Raw genomic sequence first — 22,066 nt, forward strand, 5'->3', positions numbered from 1 at the left:
TCTTCCAGATTGCAAACTGGGAGTTTTATATTTCATTTTCAGAGAAACTTGAAGCATGCACTCAGACCACCATACTTCAATTCAGTGTCTTTAAGAGAAAACACAGCTTTGAGAAGGAGAAAGCCACAAAAACCAGGCAGAGTCTGCAGAGTGCATGTTACAAGCAAATACCTGCTTTTGGTTGGCTGGTTTGTGTCATAATACATTTAGTAGAATTTAAAGATGCAAACATATATTCTAAATTCCATTTTCCAGATTACTTCAAATATGAAGCAGAATTCTTATATTCCAAATAACACAAATTATTGTGAATTAATGACTGTATATTAAGTGAACATGTAAAATCTTTATAAATGCAATCTCACTTTAAATCTGATTTTTTTAAAAAAAGGTGAGTTTAATAATGCTTTTATCTAAAATTATATTTCTACAGTCATTACACTGTTATTTTAAAGAGCATGACATGAGAAGACTAGTCAATAAAACATTCAGACAAAATTTACTCTAACATTTTACTTATTTCTTTCCCTTCTCTGAATCAGTTTGCATCTATATATGCTAAACAATGAAACTAGCAGGAAATGAAAGACTGGTTTAGAATTTATCTGTTACTCTTATTACACAGGACTTTCTAGTGATTAGATCACTTCAGGTGCATGCTCTGAGCTGGGAAACAGAACCAATATAATCTAGTTTTTGACAGCTAGAAGAGCTCAGCATGCTCAGTTTTCCAGGAAACGTGGCAAAACATAACTAATTAACTGCCAGAACTTAGTATGTTCTCCGTTTGGCAATGCTGGAATTTTAACTTATGTAAATGCTTCTCTCTTTTTCACTTTCATAAAGTTATTATATCCTCTTTTGTCTTACATACAATTCCCTTTGTGGACCTGTCTTAGATTATGTAATGTTCTTCCGGAAAACAGGAAATAATGGCAACACTCAGATTAGAAGTCCTGTCTGCAAGTGGTTAGTATGATCTGCAGCCTCACAGTTACAAGAAGAATTGAAAAAATGCAGCTTACTGCAGAACTGTTCATAAAGTTCTTAAGCATAAGTGCAGGGATATCCAGGTGGCTAAAAGGATGGAATCATGGGTGAGGAAGCCAGAAATACTGAATCTAGTTGTAATATAAGTCGTACCAAAAGCTGAAGAAAGTGATTCAGGGAGGAAACAGTTTCCCATCTTTCAGAAAAGCACACCTGTTCTATTTAGAATAATAATGCCAACAGTACAAGGATGATAGTTTTGCTCAACAGAAGAGATCAGGATGATAGATTTGTCAACTTGTAGACAAAATTTGTCTAAGTGATTGTGGCTCATATGAGAAGCTGTATGAAGAGCTCTCTGATATCTACAGCAAAATGGAGTGCCTAGTTCTGCTCAGTTCTCTACATTGCTTGTGGAGTTAAAAAAAAAGCAAGTTAAAAAGAAAACTGGCGGCGGGGAGGGGGTGGGTAGGACGGTACAAACAATCAGTTCTTAGATATCAGAGATTCATTATGACCTGAAAGCAGTCATCAGAAGTCTCAGCAATACCTATCAAATAAAGTGTGTTCTCTTAAAAGTGTTAAAAGTGTTAAGGACCCTTTTAAAAGGTTTTGTGTCCTGCTTTGTTTTCAGCAAACAAAAAAATGCAGACTTAGTGCTGATATTCTGATACGACATAACTCGCCTCTACATGATAGTATGTAATAATATAAATCTGTAATTACTAGACAGAAAGGAAAAATTGTCCTTGGATATTCAGACAAATATAAGAAACTAATACATTTTAATCTCCCCTAAAATGTATCCTTAATGAGCATGCTTAATATTATTTTAATATATACCCTTTTATAATATTCATAAGCCAATCAAATCAGCAGAAGCGGAAAACTCTGTGGTTCTGGTTTTTAATATATCTTGCTTGCTTGTGGTGAGAGAGAAACATAGTAAAGAAAATTGCTTATTTTAATTAAGAGAAGAAATAGAAGTCTTTACATTTATAGAGAAAAAAAATCTCACCAAATTAACACATCACAGAACTGCCTGTCTTGAAACAGCATGCTAAGTTTTACCTCCTGCATAAGTCATATTCTGGAGAGGGACTTTGGAAGCAAAGGGTTTCATTAGCCACTCCTACTTAGAAGCCTCTAAGCAGCAGCTCTTACAGCATTTGCAGATTTCTAGAATTTTTTTCTGAATTTTATTTTTTTTAAGGCTGAAGAAAGTAGATCTTCCTAAGTGTAACTTTACAACTTTCCTTCAAACATTGGTCCATGCTTACTAGATATATAAAACCAAAGGAAAGTAAAAATGAAATTATTAATGTGAGCCTAAAATATTATCTGTGCGTATGCTGGATTCTGTACTCTGAACTTCTGCAGTTAGTAGCTCAGATCAGCCCTGGTTCATGGATTGCAAGACAAAAGAATTACTTGGATTATCTGCTCTCACTCCTCTGGTGGAGACAACTAGAACTTTAGTATCTTGCAGTGACCAAGCACTCTGTACTGCCATCTTTATGCAAAAGTTTTGACAAAGTGAAGATGCGAGAAAAATATTCTGCACTGGTAAAATGATCCAGCTGCAACTACTGATGGTTTCATCAAAATTCATCCAGTGGAGCTGTGCACCTCTGGCTCTCCTGGTAGCATAAATTTGTTCTGGCTTAGGCATTACATACAATTAGACTTCTCTCCACACCATCAAGAATGTAAATTGTGCAGGTAAAGTAAAAAACTCATCACCATAAAGCTAATTTCTATAAATTGTCTGAAAGAGTCTCAACCAGAAAAACGTGTTTATACCAGATCATCACTCTGCCACGGCGTTTTTGATCCGGAACTATGAGTCTTAAAAGTGACTTCTGTATATTGTTAATACATGTCTTCAGTCACACATATATAAAAGTAAATAATAGTAGTTTTCCCATCTCAGATATTTTGAGAATAAATACATTGCTATGGAATGTCATAAACCCCATCATCAATCCCATTGAACAGTGGTTATACAAAGAAGAAAAATGTGTTTGACTACCCCTAAAGCTCCAGATTTTCTGCAGTTACCTCACTAGCTTGTATGCTATAAGCAGCATAACATGGAATTCAGTATGGAATTTTGTCTGGGGAAGGGATAATGTTCTTTACAGTAGTTAGATTTGTGCTGGAAACAAGTGTTGATAACTCAAGGATTTATTTTTATTTTTTTTACGTTGGAGCAGAATTTAGACAGCATCAAGGCCTTTATTTCTTCTCAAGGGACCCCATCAATAAGATGCACAAGAAGCTGGGAGGGGACACAGTCGGGACCACTGATCCAAGGGATTCAATATACCATGGTGTCATGCTTGGAATATAAAGCTGGGGGAAGCAGGGGGAAGGACCTGGGATGTGATGGTATTTGTCTTCCCAAGTCAGTGTTACACCTGACTGAGCCCTGAGCAAGTTTAACACTTGCCTGCCTATGTTTAACACTGGCCTGCCTAAATTTAATTTATGGAAAATTAGTGGATTTCTTGTCTTACTTTGCTTGCGTGCATGGCTTTTGCTTTACCTATTAAACTGTCCTTATCTCACCTCATGAATGTTCTTACTTTTACTTTTCTGGTTCCATCCCCCCCTCCCACTCCAAGGGACAGTGAGTGAGTGGCACTTTTGCCAGCTGGACACAAACCATTACAAGGGCAATCTACTTAAATGATAATTGTAGAAAATTAGATTGTAACAAGCAATCTAGTACCACAACTAGTGGCAACTCCTGTCCCACCTGTTTAGTTTTTGTACACCTGCACGTAGCTAGCAGATCCCAGAGCACTATGAGGAGACCCTGGGAGTGTGAGGAGAAAAACATGGTAAGTGAGATTCATAACTTGTCATTTACTGAGAGTTTACTTATATTATATAGCATTTTAAGAGAGTATATGCAGGAGTGGAAAAAAAAATTCAGGTACTTGTTTGGTTCAGTACAAAGAAGAAAGAAGAAACCTTTTCTTGCTTTAGGATGCTTTTTTGAAAGTAGAGTAGTCAGGGGTTCTACCCACTCTTGGAACAGAGCCTGGGACTCAGTATTGCCTGTTAATCATATATAACCAGTGTCACCACTAACTGCAGTTCTTAAAACTTCCTTTGCAAGAGTTCTGTAAGACAGTTTAGTCCTGCCCACCTGCCCTGAGGTGAAATATAACATGAGGCAGTTCACTTCAAAAATCTGAAAGGAAATTTTAAGAAGACCTGATAGTATTAGATTATTCTCATCTTCCATTTTTCTATCTTGAAAATACTCATATTACCAGAAGCTAGTAAAAGCTTCCGATTCTGAATACATTAAACAAAATGCCATCCACTCCAAAGATTCAGAGCTGAGCCAGATGGCACATCTGACTGCAGTGTATATCAGCCACTGTACTCCTACTGCTGTGAAAAGAAGAAACTGAAGCATCAGTGGATGAAGCTAGTTTACCAGGAATCTCTCTTGTGGCTCTGACTTAGGGCAGCCACTGTCTCTAAGTGGTGCGACTATTGCACATAGGTTTGAGTAAACATGTGACAAAGTTGTTTTATAAATATCATGAAAGATAAAAACCAGAGTGAAGTAAGGACCTTGAACAAAATGGAAGAAAAATGGAAGCAGAACATTGAAATGCTATGTTATTTCTTCTCTTTAACAACACAGGCACACAATAGTTCCTTCTGCACTTGGAATTCAATGTGCATGAGTCAGCCTGTCCGATATCAGCAATTACAGCTATAAATGCAGAGCTATTATGCACTCATGTTGTGTAGCTTGGGAGTAGTCTATTCTACCAGGAACAAAAAGGTCTTGAGCAGCTTAGGGTTCTTAACCATTCCCAAGCAGCGAGCAGGCAGTCAACTGTGCAGCCTTGCTTCACACAGCAGGAATTCAGCTGCAGCACTCTGTTCCCTGAGAAGAGCCCAGGGCCCTGTAGGAGTGACATTCTCTTGCATGCAGCAGTGTTGCAGATGAAGTCCCAATAACCTCCCATTTTCATCAGCAGGAAATCTTCACACATTTTTTCTCACAGCTTGCTTTCCACAGTCATTCATTTACACTGATTTATAGCCTTCCTCACTGTCCTCCTCCTCAATTCTTCCCCCTCAATTTTTTCCTGAGGCCTGAAAAACTTAAACATGGAAAGTACATGTTGGGGGAATTAACAGTCTGGGTTTTTTGCCTTCTCAGCATGGATAGGAATGACCAGGTGGACGATGCCAGTGGTTCTGCTCAGGGTGCATATCTGCGGGTGGCTGGCCCAGAAAGCAGTTTGATGTGAGAAACAGAATACGGAGCTCAAATGGGACAAATGAGGAGAAACAAAATGAGAGGCAAGGAAGGTGACCTGCTCTTCTGATCCTGATATCTGGTCCAGGCCGAAAGGCTCAGCCCTGAACAGGGGTTGAGAACAGAGGCTAAGACAGGCTGAGAAAGCTAAAGCTGCTCAGCCTATAGGAGAGCAGGTTGCATAGAGATCTCATAGCAACCTTCCAGTATCTGAAAGGGGCCTACAGGGAGGCCGGAGACGAACTCTTGGTCATGAAGAGAGAGACAAGATGAAGACTAATGGGTACAAATTGAAAGAGAGGAAATTTAGTTAGGGAGAAATTTTTTAGTGTGAGCAGTGGAGCCAGAGCCCCCTGTCACAAACCGCTAACAGGTGCCGTCACTTTTGGTGCAGCACCACGGCCTCGCACGGCCTCCGAGCGGCACGCAGCCCTGCACAGCCCCTCGCAGACGTGTCTCCTGCGGACCTGGGACCACCAAGCTGCTCAGCCGGCCCGTGCCGCAAAGAAGCTCCCAGAGCGCCCTCAGCCGCAGGGCGAGGGGAAGCGGCCGGAGGGCGGGAGCGGCCGCGGAGGCCGGCGGGGAGGGCTCGCCGGACGCCCACCGAGCGGCCCCGCCACCTCGCCCCTGGGACGGGCGGGAAGGAGGAGCTGCTGGCGGGAGGAGCCGTCCCGCGGCACCGCCTCCCGCCGTCATCTGCCACTGGAGGTGAGGGAGCCTGGCAGTGCCGGCCGGGAGCGCGGGGGGCGGCAGCTCGGTCCCCCTCTCCGGCCTCGGGGTGCTCGGCGGGGCGCCGGCGGCGGGGGGCCGCCCCGCAGGAGCGGTCCCGGTCCCGGTCCCGGTCCGGCCGCGGGCAGCGCGGAGCTTGCCCTGCCCTGCCCTGCCCTCCCTGCTCTGCCCCGCCGTGTGTCCCCTGCTGCTGACGGGCGGGCGCGCCGTGCCTGGGGACTGCGGCGCGGGCTCTCCGGGTTAGTGCGATTATGTTTTTATTGCTGTTCAGTTCGGCCTCAGGGAGAAGGGCTGGGGGAGAAGGCGGGCGGCGCAGGGCGGAGGCCAGCGGGGCCCCCGAGCCGTGCTGGGGCAAATGCTGAGCCGCGCCGGGGGCGGCGGGTCCCTGTCCCCGCCGGGAGCCCCGCCGGCACCCGAGGCCTGAAAGACGGGCGAAAGCATGTCTCGATCCTGTACTGTGTATGTATGTATGTATGTGTGTTTGTCTGTCGGTGTGCCTGTCTTCGTTTTAGGAGGGCGGGAGATTTTTCTGTGAACTTCCACGGACTTTTAAGTCTCTTAATTGTGGGGTTGCAGCACTCTAAGGAAAAAGAGCACCCAGCAGCATGTGGGGGAATGGTGGGAGGTAGGTTCCTGCATGCCTGAGCCGCTGGCCATTTGGGGATTGAACTCGGCTGCAGCTGAACGGGCTTTTCCAGGTGCACGCAGCCCATCCCCGTGGAGGTCCGGCTGGGCGCTGCAGGGAGAGCGAGGCTGGGTTGAGACTTTTCTGCCCAAGAGGTTGATTGAGCAGAAAAGTCCTTAAACAGTAAACTTACCCGTTAGTACCATAAAGTGACTTCTGTAAAGTAACAATCTCTCCAATACCTTGCTTAGGTGATTAGAGGTTTTTGGGTTATCCTCTGCCCTCCTCTTTTCTCTTTAATGCTGCCTCTTAAAAGCTAAGCTATGGTACCTATATACTATTGCTTTAGGGAAACTTGGTGTTGGTGTTGTTATCTCTCCCTAAGGAAATGTAAATATACTTGCTTCATGTTGCTTCTGAAAGGATATTGCTTAAGGAATATGTGAAGAAACAGGGGGTTTGTTCCTTTTATTTTGTTAGAGAGTCATGTATTTATGTGGATGATTTGACACTAACATTTGGATAATGTAAGGTGAAGAGGGCTTAGGTCAGTGTTAAAACCACAGACATTCTTCTTAAAATGAACCTAATAAGTATGGACAGTTCTGAAATTTATGAATGTATATTTTAGCACCCACTGGACTTTTTATGTAGCAATGTAAATTTATAAGATGTTTATCTCGTGCTTTATTAGTGTGGAGATGCTTATAATGAAGTTCATTGAATTGTGTCTCAAAATTCTTCCATCTTCAAAGTGGAGAATACATGTTCTGATGAATGTCTAATGTAGTTGTTACTCTTGACTCTTCCAAAACCTGTAATAATACTTAATTTGTCACCTCTTTCTCCACCCAAATATTTTTTTTCTATCCATAATCTATTGGTTTTTTTGCTTATAGCCATTTCAAAACTGATTCAGAAAAACCAAAATTGAACACAATTATTCAAATCTCTTTTGCTCATAAAGATCCGTGTCTAATAATTAATTTATTGGGAGAAAATAAAACAGGACTGTAAATATGTTCTTCTTAATTGTTTTTATTTTACTGTATTACGTACTTTCCTTGATTCTTCCCTTCCTGCAATTAGATAAAACAGGGAGTTGAAAATAATTCTATGTCTGGGAATTGATCCTTAAGCAGCAGGAAATTTCTTTCTCCAAATTCATTGGGTGCTAGTTAAAGGGTGTCTTTAGTTTTATATTTGGTTATTCTTGATATTGGAAGAATTGAAACGTGTGCCTAAGAATAAGCATTTGCTCACGTGTTTTACTGTTATAGGGTGTGTTTGTAATAGGTGTTGATTTTTTTTTTCTTGTCTAGCCTGTAGAGAGCTAAAGGGTTGTTTTTTCTTTTACTTTTGACACCAGTAGAATGGGCTAGAAACTATAAAAACTACTTTCTCTGTGGTCATGTAATGTGCTCCATGTGCTGTTGAAAATGTGCTTACCGATTCTTGAAGTCCTGAACGTACTGTACCTAATCAGTGTGTTTATATTCTGTGTAACCAAGGCACGTTAGGTGTGTTGGCATTCTTGGCTACTTTAGAGCAGAAACTGGGAACAACCTTTCCTTGGGCAGCTGGTTACAAGGCATTGCCTCCCCCTTTTCCCCCCAGCTTACATTTGGCTTCAAGGGTAGATAAGGGCTGGCACAGCTTCCATGCCCTTTTCAGCACCCTGCACAATACAGCGCTGTGCTAGCAGTTGCCAAGAGCCTGCCTAAAGGTTTGTCTTACACAGTGATTGAAGAATATATAGTTGTTGGTGTTGCAGTGTGATTGCTTTGGTTACGTGATCACCTCCTACGAGGAGGTAACCTGCTTAGTGGATGAGGGAAGGGCTGTGGATGTAGGCTACCTGGATTTTATTGAAGCCTTTGCTACTGTCTCCCACAGCATTCTCCTGGACAAGCTGGCAACCCATGGTTTTTCCAGCTGCCCTCTTTCTGGTTAAAACTACTGGCTTGATGTCCAGGCTCAGACAGTGGTGATAAATGGAATTACATCCAGCTGGTGGCTGGTCACAAGAGATATTTCCCAGAGCTCAGTCAATCTTTAAGATTTTTATTGATGATCTAGATGAGAGGATTGAGTATACCCTCAGTAAGTTTGCAGGTAATGCCAAGTGGGGCAGGAGTGTTGATCTGCTTGAGGATAGGAATGCTCTGCAGAGGGATCTGGATAGGCTGGATTGGTGGGCAAGGCAGGGGTATGAAGTTCAACATGCCATACCAGGTCCTGCACTTGGGTCACAGCAGCTCCATCAAGTGCTACAGGCTGGTGCAGAGTGGCTGGAAAGGGGCCCAATGGAAAAGGGCCTGGAGGTGCTGGTCAACAGCAGCTGGACATGAGCCAGTGTGTTTCTGGGTGGCCCTGGCATTCCGGCCTGTACCAACAATAGTGTGGCCAGCAAGACCAGGGCAGCGATTGTCCCCCTGTACTCAGCGCTGCTGAGGCCACACCTCAAATCCTGCACTCATTTCTGGGCCCCTCACTGCAGGACAGACATTGAGATGCTGGAGGGTGTCCACAGAAGGGCAACGGAGCTGGGGAAGGGTCTGGAGCACAAGTCCTGTGAGGAGTGGCTGAGGGAGCTGGGTTTGTTCAGTCTGGAGAAAAGGAGGCTCAGGGGGAGTGCAAAGGAGGCTGAAAGGAGCGTGTAGCCAAGTGGGGGTCATTCTGTTCTCCCAGGTAACAGTTAGGCAAGAGGAAAAGGACTTAAGCTGCAGTAAGGAAGGTTTAGATAAGGAATTAGGAAAATTTTCTTCACTCAAAAGATGGTCAGGTATTGGAGAAGAGTGCCTAGCGGAGTAGTTGAGTCATTATGCCTGGACGCATTCAAAAGATAGGTAGACATGCATCAGTGGTGGACCTGGCACAGTCAGGCTAACAGGTGGACTCCATTACCCTAAGTCTTTTCCAGCCTAAATGATTCTATGATTCTACTGCTTGTACTTATGTGACGCCATATTTGAAACTTATATATTGTAGAAGGTAAAATGCAAACTTCAATGATCAGGCAAAATAAAATGTGCATTTAGGAGCATATTGATGAGCAGTTGGGTATGTGTTTTATTGATTAAAACCCTGTACTGGATAATAGCAAGCTCTACACAAGTTAACTGCAATGGAATGCTTTTTCAAATTAAGTCTTTGCTGGTGTAGCAAGTGGGAATTGGGATCATGGTCTTCATGTCTTCTCTGCTGGACATCATGCCATGCAGTGCTAGGTACAGTTTGGACCATTCCTTCTCTAAGTGTAATTTGTATTTGAATCAGTTTTGTACTGTCACTACTTGTAATAGGCTCACACCAATGATGCTCTGAATTTTATTTTCTCTAAATAGATCACGTGTGTAATTTGTCACTGCAGATTCCTGTTGTGGTTATGTGGTCATGTGTGTTGTCTTATTCTTCACATTTTTACAGTCCCGAAAGACCTTTTCTCCTTGTATGTGAGCAAGAAACTTCAAGTCCTCCTTCACTGAACTGGAAATTCCATTTTTTTATGTTCCTTCTTCATTCTCCAATTGTGACTGGAAAACCATATCAACCTGTTGCAAGGTACAATTTACTATTTTATTGTTATTTCCTCCTTGCAGTAAAGCTGGTCTGTTTTACTTGCCATCAGTGAAGTAGGAGGAAGTTGCAAGTGTTGCAAGTGCATTGTTTATTTTCACTATTGTCTAGATGTGCTTGTGTTTTGTATTTTGAAATATGAAAATTTTAAGTAAGAGTAAGCTCACAGTAGTTTCTTCAGAGTGTCACAGCTATGATCTGCATCATAATCAAAAAACTAAGTTACTTAAAATTTTTTGTGATGCTGTCCATTTGCACAGTCATAGGATGCTTCTGTCTAGTAAAGCAGGTGCTGGATGGTGGACATTTTATTAACTGTGCTCATTTTTGTTGCTAGCTCTTTTAGCTCAAGATTCATGTATTTTGTGATTGCGTGCCACCTGGCCCACTCCCTGCTTGGTACCCTCTGTTTTTTTATGTGGTCCTTGTTACTGTAGTATTTTAAATTCTACAGATAGTGATGTACCTTTTAAAATGTCTCTTTAAGATCATAGAACACACCCTGGAGCTGAGGCACAGAAGTTGAAAGATTCATTCAGTGCTGTATAAGAAATGTGTGACTGCAGATCAAGACCCACTGTTGGTAAGATGATTTTTATTCTCTTCTAAAGGAGACCAGTTCACTGTGAATCATAAAACTCATCCTATGGTAAAAAAAGTATCAGAATTGGATTCTGGAATCGGGTTCCACTTGGCTCCTTTTATCTTTGTGCAAACTTAAAATTTGGCAGTATTTTGGCAAGGGAAAATATAAATTGAAAAGTCTGTCTTGATGTCCTTTTGTGGAGCTTTTAGTTATGACCAATTATATTATACATTATGAACACAAATACAAAGATCCTTTGAAAATCAACAGTAGAAAATCTTGGTGTAATTTGCAGCAGTTGACAGATATTAAGCCTTGTTAACAGCTCCAGAAACTTAACTGTGCCATTTGAGCTGAAGAAAACTGCTGCCATTTAAGATTACAGCTTGGTGAGCAATGCAGTTTAATGAGATGTTGCCTTCAGCACCAAACAAAGCTGACTAAAACTGCTACAACTGTTATGGCACTTTGCCACTTTTTTGGCTGTGGTCGCGCAACTGTTGGTAAGGCTTTGTGATAATATCGGATCACTGAATGGATCTTAATTAAGAATTACTTTGCAAAAACAAAAGAAACCAGTGTGAAGGGCAGCTGTCTTTCAACTGGCTCCTTAGCTGGGGCAATTTGCAGGTTCAGCCTTCATTGTAGGGTTTGCTGGGGGGGGAGGGGGGATGTAAATGGCAGGGGACAGGCGTGAGAGAAGTGGAATTGATAAACTGAGACCTAATAGTTTCTCCTGCTCTTGAGAAGATGATTGAGTGTATGAAATTGCTGTTGGTGTTCATTCGATCTAGTCAAGAGAGGGAAACTTGTTGCTTGGTTTTAAGGGCTTGGTGTTGCCTAGTCCCCAGCCTGAATCTCACTTTCTGCGCCCATTGGGGCTTTTTACATCTTGTTGCTGCTACTTTGTGGCAAAATAAGCTACTTTTACTACTCTGTAGCAAAGCCCATGGTCATATCAGTGCACGCCAAGGGAGGGAATTGACTGGATTCTCCTAGCCCTATGTGCAGAGATTCCCATTCTTTGCTATCTGGGAAAGTAATATGCTTTCTTTCTTCTGGTGAGTTTGTTTTCACAAGAAGTTCTTGGCCTGAGTACCAGTGTGAATCAGCTAAATGGAAGAGGATACATCTAGATGATAGCTTAACTATAGGGGAGCCACAGGCCAGTCATATGCCCAGCAAAATCAGGGCATAGATCCTCCTGGGAATGTGCTCTGGTGCATGGAAAATAAAGATATGTTTGATGCCAGCTAACATGGCTTTACTAAGGGCAAACTGTGCCTGAAAAATTTCTATAACAGGGTTCTAGAGTTGGTAGTTAAGAGCAGCTGACCTGCTACCTACCTGGACTTCCACAAAACATTGCCACTGTTCCTTGTCTTTAAACTGAAGAGACATGGATTTAGCAGGTGGACCTCTTGTTGGATAAGGAATTGGCTGGATGGTCACGCTCAAAGCGTTGTGGTCAATGGCTCAATGTCCAAGTGGAGGGCAGTGGTGAGTTGTGTCCTCAGGGGCTGGTATTGGGAGCAGAGCTGTTTAACAGCTTTGTTGGTGACAGAGACCATGGGATGGAGCGCACCCTCAGCAGCTGTGCTGATAACGCCAAACTGTGTGGTGTCAACATACTGGAGGGCAGGGATGGCATCCAGTGGGACTGTGACAGGCTTGACAGCCTCATGTGGATCTTATGTAGGCCCTGCACGGGGGTTGTGGCAATTCCAAGCACAAATACAGGCTGGGAAGGGAATGGATTAACAGCAGCCCTGGGTAGAATGACTTGGGGCTGCTGGTTGATGAGAGGCTGGACATGACTGGGCAATGTACACGTGCAGCCTGGAGACCCAACCACATCCTTGCCTGCATCCAAAGCAGGGTGAGCAGCAGGGCAGTGGGCAGAACCCCCTGGTTCTGCCCCTCTGCTCTGCTGAGACTCCACCTGCAGGGCTGCATCCAGCTCTGGAGTCCCAACAGAGGAAGGACATGGACCTGTTGGAGTGAGTCGGGAGGAGGGCCATGAAGATGATGTGGAACATCATCTTCATAATGTGGAACGCCTGGAACAACTCTCCTGTGAAGACAAGCTGAACAAGCTGGGGATGTTCAGCCTGAAAAAGAGAAGGTTCTGGGGAGACCTTAGAGTACCCTTCCAATACCTAAAGGAGGTAAGAGAGTTGATGAGGGACTCTTGACAAGGTCATTTAGTGATATGACAATGGGGAATGGCTTTAAACTGAGAGAGGGTAAGTTTAGATTAGGTATTACAAGTAAATTCTGTTCTTTGAGGGTGATGAGGCATGGGAACAGGTTGTTCAGAGAAATGGTGGATACTTTGTCCCCGAAAGTGTTCAAGGCCAGGTTGGATGGGGCATTGAGCAACCTGGTTTGGTGGAAGGTGTACCTGGTCTGCCTGGTAGTGGGGTTGGAACTAGGTAATGTTTAAGAATGCTTTCAATCCAAACCATTCTATAATTCTGTGATTAATTGTAGGAGGGGTGTGCCCATCACTCTCCAGGTCTCAGTGTAGCTATTCCCAACAGCAGCAGCTGGGGGAGCAGGGAGATACCAGCAGCAGCAACCTGATGGTAGTTCCAGGTCTGTACAGAGGCTAGCAGCCTGTGCTGGCCTCTGGTCTGTGTCAGCAGCTCTTGCTGACTGGCATGTGTAGAAAAGTTTCCCAGTGTTGGAATGGCATTGCCACTTAGTTATGGAAAATCTTGTGAAGTCTCCTGCCATTAGCCACTGGACCATGAGAGCCAATAAATGCTCTTGGATTTATTACAAACTGCTGTTTCTTCCCTAAATCTTTTTTTTCAGTTCATGAAGAGACCTTACTGAATGAGATAGCTCATCTCAAACTGTGGTTTGCTCATTACTAATGGCAATAATGGGGTCACAGACTTTATGTCAAATGGCCTTTTGTTAGTTTTCTGAAGATTTCTGCTGATCTATGAGTGATTTGGGGGGAAGTTTCTAATCTGCTGGCTTACAAAATTTGGGAAATATGGGCTTTTCATTTATCTTTTTTTTTTTTTTTACCCAAGTGAACTCAGTTGCTGGTAAAACATTTTAAACACTCATGAGCCAGAAAATTTTGAAGAAGCTAGGTTTTTATTTGGATAGTGTAAAAATCCATTGCAGCTACCAGTTCTATCTCCAATTAGAAGATTAATGAAAATATTTATTTTCGGTCAAAAGAACAGTCTTCATGGCTATGTATCTTCTCTAACCCAAGCTGTATAGCTGCATTATTAAAAGGGAGCTGAGAAATTTGTGGGGCTCCTAGTAGAGCTATATTGAAAATCTTCAAAGGATGATTGAGCTAAGTGGTAAGATTCTGGGATATCCTGGTTACCGCTGAGATAACTTTCAGGACTCTGCAGATGCTCTCCCTTTTTTTTTTTTTTTTTTTTTTTTTAAGTCTTGGTCTTAATGTACTGTAAGAGCTTTTTGACAGGAGTAATGCAGTGGCCATTGAGGCCATGGCCAAGCTGAGTCATGGCCAAGAATGGCCATATTCAGAATCAAAACTGTCTCAGATAAGAACACTGAACTTCATTTTCAGTAGTGCTGTCTGAGTTAAGTTTTTTGGATCACTGTATTTTTTAGTTACTTCAGTGTCAAATTTGACATTCAAAACTCTGTCAAGGGATGAGTCAGCTGTGTTGTAATCCTTTGTCTTTAGTGTCTGTTTCTCTTCCTCTACGGTTTTACAAATTTGGGAAGACTTGCTACTGATTTGTCTGAATATACAAATATTTCTGTATGCATAATTCTAACAAAACATTGCTAAGAAAATATATAGTCCTATTCAGCTTTTTCTCTCCAGTATGTTTACTGACCATATTGGGAGAGATTTATCTGAGGATGGAGAGGTGAAAATTGCCTTCTAGGCCGTAAGAGAGGTTGCCATGCAGTGTAGTCTTTTGGAGTATGAGTCAAGGTAAATATCACTATACCTTTACTCTGTTCATTGTGCAATGCATAATCAGCAGATCCACACCTGCTGGTGCTGATTGGGATCTCTGTATTTCTTTGCAATATGTTTAATGTGAGAGTCTTCACTGAGCAGAGGGGATAGTTGAATGTAGAGATTGCTTCTTACTCAGCTGACCCAGCTCCTGGTCAGCAGGCTGCAGAGAGATTCAGCGGTGTTTCTGTGGTTAAACAAGTAGCCTGTAAAGAAGAAGGCTCACATGTCTTACCTTGCATGAAGGAGCACACCCTTATGACAAAATTGAGTTCCCAGCTCCTGCCAAAACTTGGATCTTTGCTTGAGTTTGAGTGATGTGGAAGTCAGTATGGATAACCGTATAAGGTATGTGACAGTCATAAATGTCTGCACGAAGGCCGGCACCCAGAGAAGCCTTCGTGGCACTGGTACTTTAGCTCTTTACATCCCACACAATGTTGAGGAAAAGAAACTTTCACATTCTGAGTGGTAATCAAAACTCCTGAGAGGGAAGAGAGATTTCCACCAAGTTTAGTCACTCTGTTCAACATGAAAACAAAGGAAGTATTGTGAAGAGCTTTCTGGCTAGAAAACAGTAAATCTTCTCATGGGAGTCCACAGTTTCTGGTTTTGTTTTTAGTACAAACATGATGATGTAACAAAGTCATCTTGTTAAATAATGATACTTGTATGTTTAATGTTATCAGGTTTTGTTTACACTACAAACTTTTTTGCCAGCTATTCATAGATTGCTTTAGTAGGACTCTTAAATACAGCAATGGAAAGAGCATTATTGTGTATTTCTCAAGGGCAATAGAAATCTGAATTGGAAACTTACTTTGCTTAGAGGCTTTGCTGGTCTTTCCACTAGAAATAGTTTTGAAATACTGGGAATGTGGAAGGGTCATAGTCTTTCTGATCACATTTTCTGTGATTGTTCTGCTGAAATTTGTGGTGTTGCTTGCATACAAGCAGATGTGGTGCTTCTGAGACTACTTTAATCTTCAGGCCTGTCAGCGTGATGATTCTTAGTGCATGCAGAAGGAAGAGGTGGCATTCTTAAAGGTGTACCTGTTTTCTAGGCAGAAGAACACACACAAAATATTACTACATGGGGTGCAAATAATGGAATCTAAGTATAAGATATTAAAAGTACCTAAAATTGAAGCACAAATACCTGTGTAATTTTAAGAGATCTTCTAATATTCTGATATTACTAGACAAAACAATGCAAAATTTTAGTGTTGATAATGAGGAGGAGTTTGAAACCTCTTTAATAAAACAATCCATCCAATCAGAAATGGGTCCTAATTGACCATGTGAATACAAAGTTGCTTTTGTCTCACTCACTTAGGAATACCTGCCAAAATGTTCACTGTTGAACTAATTTTTTTTTAAAAAAAGAAAAATATATTTTCAGAGCCAGATCTAAGGAATGAGTAGTTTGTAACTATAAATATTTAGGTTAAGATGGCTCACATGCTGCTTTTCATTTGAAATGTATTTCTTGTTCAAAGTCTTATGCTTAAGTTTTTGAAGAAAAAAAAAATTCAAAGTAGGAATATCCTACTTGTTAGCCTGCAAAGCTTTAATTAAGTCTTGGAGTATTGTAAACTGTCATCTCTGCACAGTCCCAAGCTCTCTGTTGGGAATTATGTAGAACACGGGCAACTAATTTTGACCTGTCCGTGGAGAAATATTTTAATTGTCTGCATATGAAAGAGCAGATTCAGTGTGCTGTGGTGTTCTCATGCAAAATAGCCAAGAAACATACGAGCGTCTAGCAGAACTAGGTGTTTTGCATGGCTGTCCCAGGCCTTTGTTTAATGTTGACAAGGTTGCTTCTCTTTCTCTAGATTTCTATCCTGCCAGAGAACAAGCGGGGTTTTGGAGTGTACTAGTGTCTATCTAGGTGTGACTTTAGTTGTGTTTTTCTTACACTTATGTTGGAGTCTGATGTGTTACTGCTAACAGACAGACCTTATCTAGGACTGTCTGTGTTATTTGACTGCCTCTCTATATCAGAATAGCAAAATTAGAAGCTTTGAGAGCAGATGAATACTTTGAGTCATCTCCAGCCCATACAGACTGCAATGAGGACAGTGTTTCCTTCATTTTTTCCTTCTTACCTCAACAGACCAGGTTGTTATTACTGGTATAATTATGTGAGCACAGGCCTTCCTGTTGTGCTGTTATTAACAAAAGTGAGCACACAAAGCTTCAGGATAAAAGAGGAAACATATTTGAAACTGCTCTTCAGCGTTACTGGTTCCCAGCTTGAGATCATTGCGTTCTGCTAGCCGCTGAACGGATCAATTAATTTCTTCTTTTCAGTAGCAACCCAGTAAGTCACTAAATTATTGCTTTGCTGGTTAGTATTCTGACTTTTCTTTATAGGCTTGGTTCTTAAGGGGAATCTGTGACATGAGCTTGTCTGACTCCTAATTTTAATAGATACTCTGCTTGCTATGGGAGGCTGATAGTGTTGTAAGATAAATGTACAGTGCAACACCAAGAAAGGAGATTGCTATCTCTGTGTTTCGGCAATGTACATTAGCAGTATTTTCTTACTATATAAATAATTAGAAATGTTGTTTAAAATGGAAATAAGAGCCATTTTATGCTCGATCTCTGGGAGCTTCAGCATCTAGATTTAGCTGTATTTCTTTGGGATCTGAAGTCTGTCGTACTAAAGCTCAAACAGAACGTATCTTGTGTGTTACTTCTGAGTTTGGAAGTATTTTCCTACTTTTGGATTGAACCTACCCAGCTTCTGGTTTTTGTGCTTTATGTCACAGAAGTGACAGAAGCTCTACATGATGGAGGATTGACATATCAAACTGGTCATCTGAGAGCAGTACCCTCTCTACCAGTTTCTCCAGAGGAAATGTTGTGTAAGGATTCTTATAGTAACTGTGTTCTGAGGAACTCTTCTTTGAATTTGCGCAGGAAAGATTGCTGTAGTTTAGGTGCATTTGTGATCAAACTGTAACTTTGGTGCAGCCCCAAGGTGGTTGTGCATCACAGGAATATCCCACCTCATATTTTTTGGTGCTTGAATTTATTTACCTGTCATGTAAAAATGATAATTTTTTTAACAGCTGTGTGACCATGTGTGGAGGTCAATTATTAACTAGTAAGCAGCCCTTAACATATGCACGGTTACTATGTGCAGTTACCTTCGTCACTCATCTTGACTCCTTATACTTTGTGCATATACACTATGCAAACTATCTGTAATTCAGAATTGCCCTTTGCATCTTACCACTGCTACCAAAAAGATTTTTGCTTTTTATACGTTTTCCATATATTCATAGCTCTGTAGAGACTACTATTACAAAGTTGTATAGGTCCTTAACTAATTGTAGTACTGTCCTACCCCTTCACTTAGATTTGAGAACAATAAGCTAATTTTCCTGGAGTCTTTAGTCTTGCCTCTGTAGTGAACCGAGGACATTATTATTAACTTCTCCATGTATCATAGACATAATAGATGTGTGGTTAGGTGCTGGGGAGGTGGAGGGGGCTTAAGTAGGGGCAGAACCAAAAGTGTGGGGATGACTTAATTAACTATTCCTCTAATTAGATGATTTCTGTTAAGTATGCTAATTTTTCAAACTTATAAAATTGTCAGGATCCTGTATTATGTGTGCATTTCACCATATTTGCACCATGAAGGACTCTCATTTAAGGGAACTGCTTTTTATCATCTTAATATTATTTGGCTTGTGATTTTAGGCATCACCACTTGGATCACAGTTCCAATGGTGATATTCCACAGTTCCATTTCACTTGGTATGAAGTGGCAATCTGCGTCAACAGAAATTTGAAACCTGATGAAGACCCTTTGGTGTGATCCTACTGTTGGTGTTCCCTTTGTCAGTTTGCTGTACAGGCTCATCCCCTTTCTGTCCCTCTGAGATGTGTAGGAGCTGAAGTGGTGAGATCTGAATCTAGGTGTTCTTTGGATAAACAAGGGGAACCCTGGTAGGTATAGGTGTGTGTCCTGATACAAAGATTGAAATGGGTCTTCTACCTGGTCATGGCTTTTCCATACTTGCCTGCATTTCTGTTATGTGGGCAAGGACCCCCTCTGGCCCTCACTAGCATTCTTCCTGATGGCAGTCTTGTCAGTGCCCTAAATCAGCCTTGTACACAGTGGTGTGGGCAGGTGTGCCCCAGGCACAGCTGGCAGGCATCATTGCAGTGTTGATGCAGGTGACTGATGGTGAGGATCTTGGTGTCTGGGGGACACGTAACTTGGTACTGTAGAGAACTGATGCACATCCATAGTCTATGCCTGGTTTGGGTCTATGTTAAACTTAAAAAAGAATTGTGAAAGTCACCTGTGATTGAAGGACTGTTTGATCTCTTTGGTTGTGATGTGACACTGTTAAAAGCAGTATGGCTTTGTATGTTTCCTTCTTCTGATATCAGGTTGTATTTGAGAAATTGGAAGTTCTCTTTGAACAAAAAAGTTACTCTGAAACAAGCATCTTTTCTATTAAATTAAGGCAGTGTGAATTGTGGGACAAAACCCCTCATCTGTACTAATTTGGATTGGTAGCTAATTTGCTTCATTTAGTTTTTTAAAAATAATAACATTTATTGCCAAGTCATAATGCAGCTTAGATTGTACATTTGCCTTTTAAAAGGAAGATGCTCATGTTTTGTTTGGTTTTGTTGGGTTTTTTCCCTCACCCTACAGGCTACCAAAATATGGAGTGATTTTATTTCAGAAATATAAGCCATAGTAATTAAGATAATACATTTTTAAAAACTTTTTCCATGCATGGAATTATTGCAGCTCTTACTGGAGCAGAATTTTACTTGTTTATGACTGCATCCCTATGCCGGGCTGATTCTGTGGTCAGAAAGACCTTGGAAGTCACAGGGACACAGCAGTGGCAAGCTGCTTATATTTTTTTCCAAAACTCTGGGGTACTTTCATGTGGTTGTTTGGGGTTCAAGGAAGAACTTCAATCTAAAATAATCATATTCAGTTCATTTTCATCTGAAATTATCTGGTCTGTTCAAATGTTGTTCATACATGTATTACAGAACTTTGAGTTGAATTTATGTAGTTAGCAAATACGATCTGAAATTTCCCCAGTCTTGATGTTCAGTATATTTCTGACTTAATGAGGAGTTACAGGATAGCACCATACTATGGCAAGTAGGAAAGCACACAAGTACATAGTTTGTTTAGTGTGGTTAAACTGGAGATTAAAATGCAAGTGGCAATTTTAGATGAAGTTAGATGTATAATATCAGACTATGTTAGGAAGTAAATTATAAGTTTTTTGCTTGTCTTTGAGTTGTTGGTTTTTTGGGGGGGGGGGTTGGGTATTTTTTGGCTGTGAGTTTTTTGTTCTGCTTAGGGGATTTTTGTTTTTAAATTTGGTTTGTTTGTTTGGGGGCTGTTTGGTGTGTGGTTTTTTGGGGTACTTTTTGGTTGGTTGGTTTTGGTGGTTTTTGTTTGTTTGTTTTTTTTTCTTGTCACAGCATTACATTAATAGAACGATGTAGTTTACCTGCAAATAAATGGTGGTAAAGTGCATGATGAAGAGTGTGGCTCATAAATGTCAAGTTACAAAAACAAAAGATGCTTTACAATATTTTTGTTGGCTGCTATTTAACAAATCTTTGATTCTTTCATAGATCTTCTATGCAGAAAGAGTTTAACTTCAAACTTGAGGTGTAAATACAGAGATACAAGTTTCTTTCAGGGATTTAACTTGTTTGTTGGAAAGTAAACATTTTCCTGTGTTCGCTACACTCTAATATTGTACTAAAGCATCACAAATGACATGAAATCTGCTAGAAATATGTAGTTTTATGAAGTAGTTTTATGGAGTAAGTAACCAGGTTTAGGAAATTACTTATTGCATTTGCAATAATCTCTAGCAATCCTAGTGACAAACATCTGGCTGGAATTTAGTAACTGCTTGGGTTTAAACTTTTAGTAGCAGCCACATTAAATGCTTGCATGTTTACTTGCCATGCTCTTAGTATTGTTTATCCTTTTATGCAGAGTGCATTTGACACAGTGGGGATTATTGCAATTGAAAGCAGGAAAAGTTTGGCTGAAAATGTTGGAAGCAAACAGAGTTTGACTTAGGTGTTTTGGCTAATTGAAATGAGCAGCAGCTGTTGATATTCAGGGAGTTGGAGGTTCAGAATCTTTCTGTGGGACATCAGAAGTACTCAGTATAAATACTGACTCTATGAATTTGTTATTTTCGCCATCAGCTGTAAGTGATACTTAGAATGGGTTTTGCAAACTCTGAGAAATACTGTGTAGTATGAATCTACAAAGTGAAAATGATAGTATGTCTTTAATATACTAAAGGCTGGGATTTGCAGGAGTACCCCAAAACTTGGAAGGATGAGGAATAAAATCTTCAGTGGTTTTCTTAAAGCTTTTATGAGGTTTGCTGGACACAGTGTCTTCACCATTAAAATTAAATGTAAATCTTCAAATGCAATTTTTACAGAGCACCAAATGCAACTTTGCATTTTGTTGAAGAATTGAAGCTAGCTGTTTCATGGAAATGAGTAGTTCAGCAAGATGCAGCTGGTTCTTGTAGCCTCAGTTCTGGTTGTGTAGGTTTGTTGTATAAGGCACTGGAGGTAAAAGCATTTCATGAAGTGCAGTACATAAGACCTGGGCTATATCAGTTTTTGCATTTTATTTAAAGCATGCACTTAGATTGTCAGTCCTCTGCATCAAGCTGTCTCTTAAAACCTGGGACATGAGGAAAAAATTAGGGCTAATTCCAAAGACCCACTGAGTTGCTGCAGCTCCTTCTGGCAGAAGTGAGGATTCCAAAGGTCCAGCCTTTTATGTGAGAGACTCTTAAGGACTAAATAAGCAAGTTATAGAAGCTGTACCTTTAAGGGCAAACTGAAGAACAGAAACACAATATAGTGAGTACAGGGAAGGGTAAGATCCCATGATTGAGGCCCATTTCCACCTGTGTGTTTCCTGTGGTTTGTCTCTGCATTGTAGGAGAGCAGAGTCTGTTGCCTGTCTCTGTGCAGGGTAAGCAAATGCAGGCTGTGAACCTGTTGTGCTGTAAGGTTTCTCAGAGACTCCAGCAGCACACAGAGTCAGATTTCACTTGTAAAATATCTGTTATCTACTGGGCCTTGACCATGTATTTCCTGCCATATATACTATTAGGTGACTTTTTATTTGTACCTATGAAATATTGGAATATATTCTGTTCTGTTACACATGTTCTCTTGACACACAACACTGTGTGCATGTAAGTGAGAATCAGACCTGGTATTCAGGGAATAATT

General features: G+C 41.2%; 1 protein-coding gene across 1 annotated transcript in view; it reads left to right on the top strand.

The window, feature by feature from the left end:
* Nucleotides 1–5,998: 5,998 nt before the first annotated feature.
* PIP5K1B (phosphatidylinositol-4-phosphate 5-kinase type 1 beta) overlaps nt 5,999–22,066 on the top strand; it is a 98,030-nt gene continuing 81,962 nt past the window's right edge. Inside the window, exons 1-3 of the mRNA XM_038123778.1 lie at nt 5,999–6,252; nt 10,068–10,202; nt 10,705–10,800. The gene's annotated coding sequence lies outside the window, so the exon portion shown is untranslated. The remainder of the gene's footprint in view (nt 6,253–10,067; nt 10,203–10,704; nt 10,801–22,066) is intronic.

Source organism: Motacilla alba, chromosome Z (genome assembly GCF_015832195.1).
Source record: "Motacilla alba alba isolate MOTALB_02 chromosome Z, Motacilla_alba_V1.0_pri, whole genome shotgun sequence".
Classification (NCBI taxonomy): domain Eukaryota; kingdom Metazoa; phylum Chordata; class Aves; order Passeriformes; family Motacillidae; genus Motacilla; species Motacilla alba.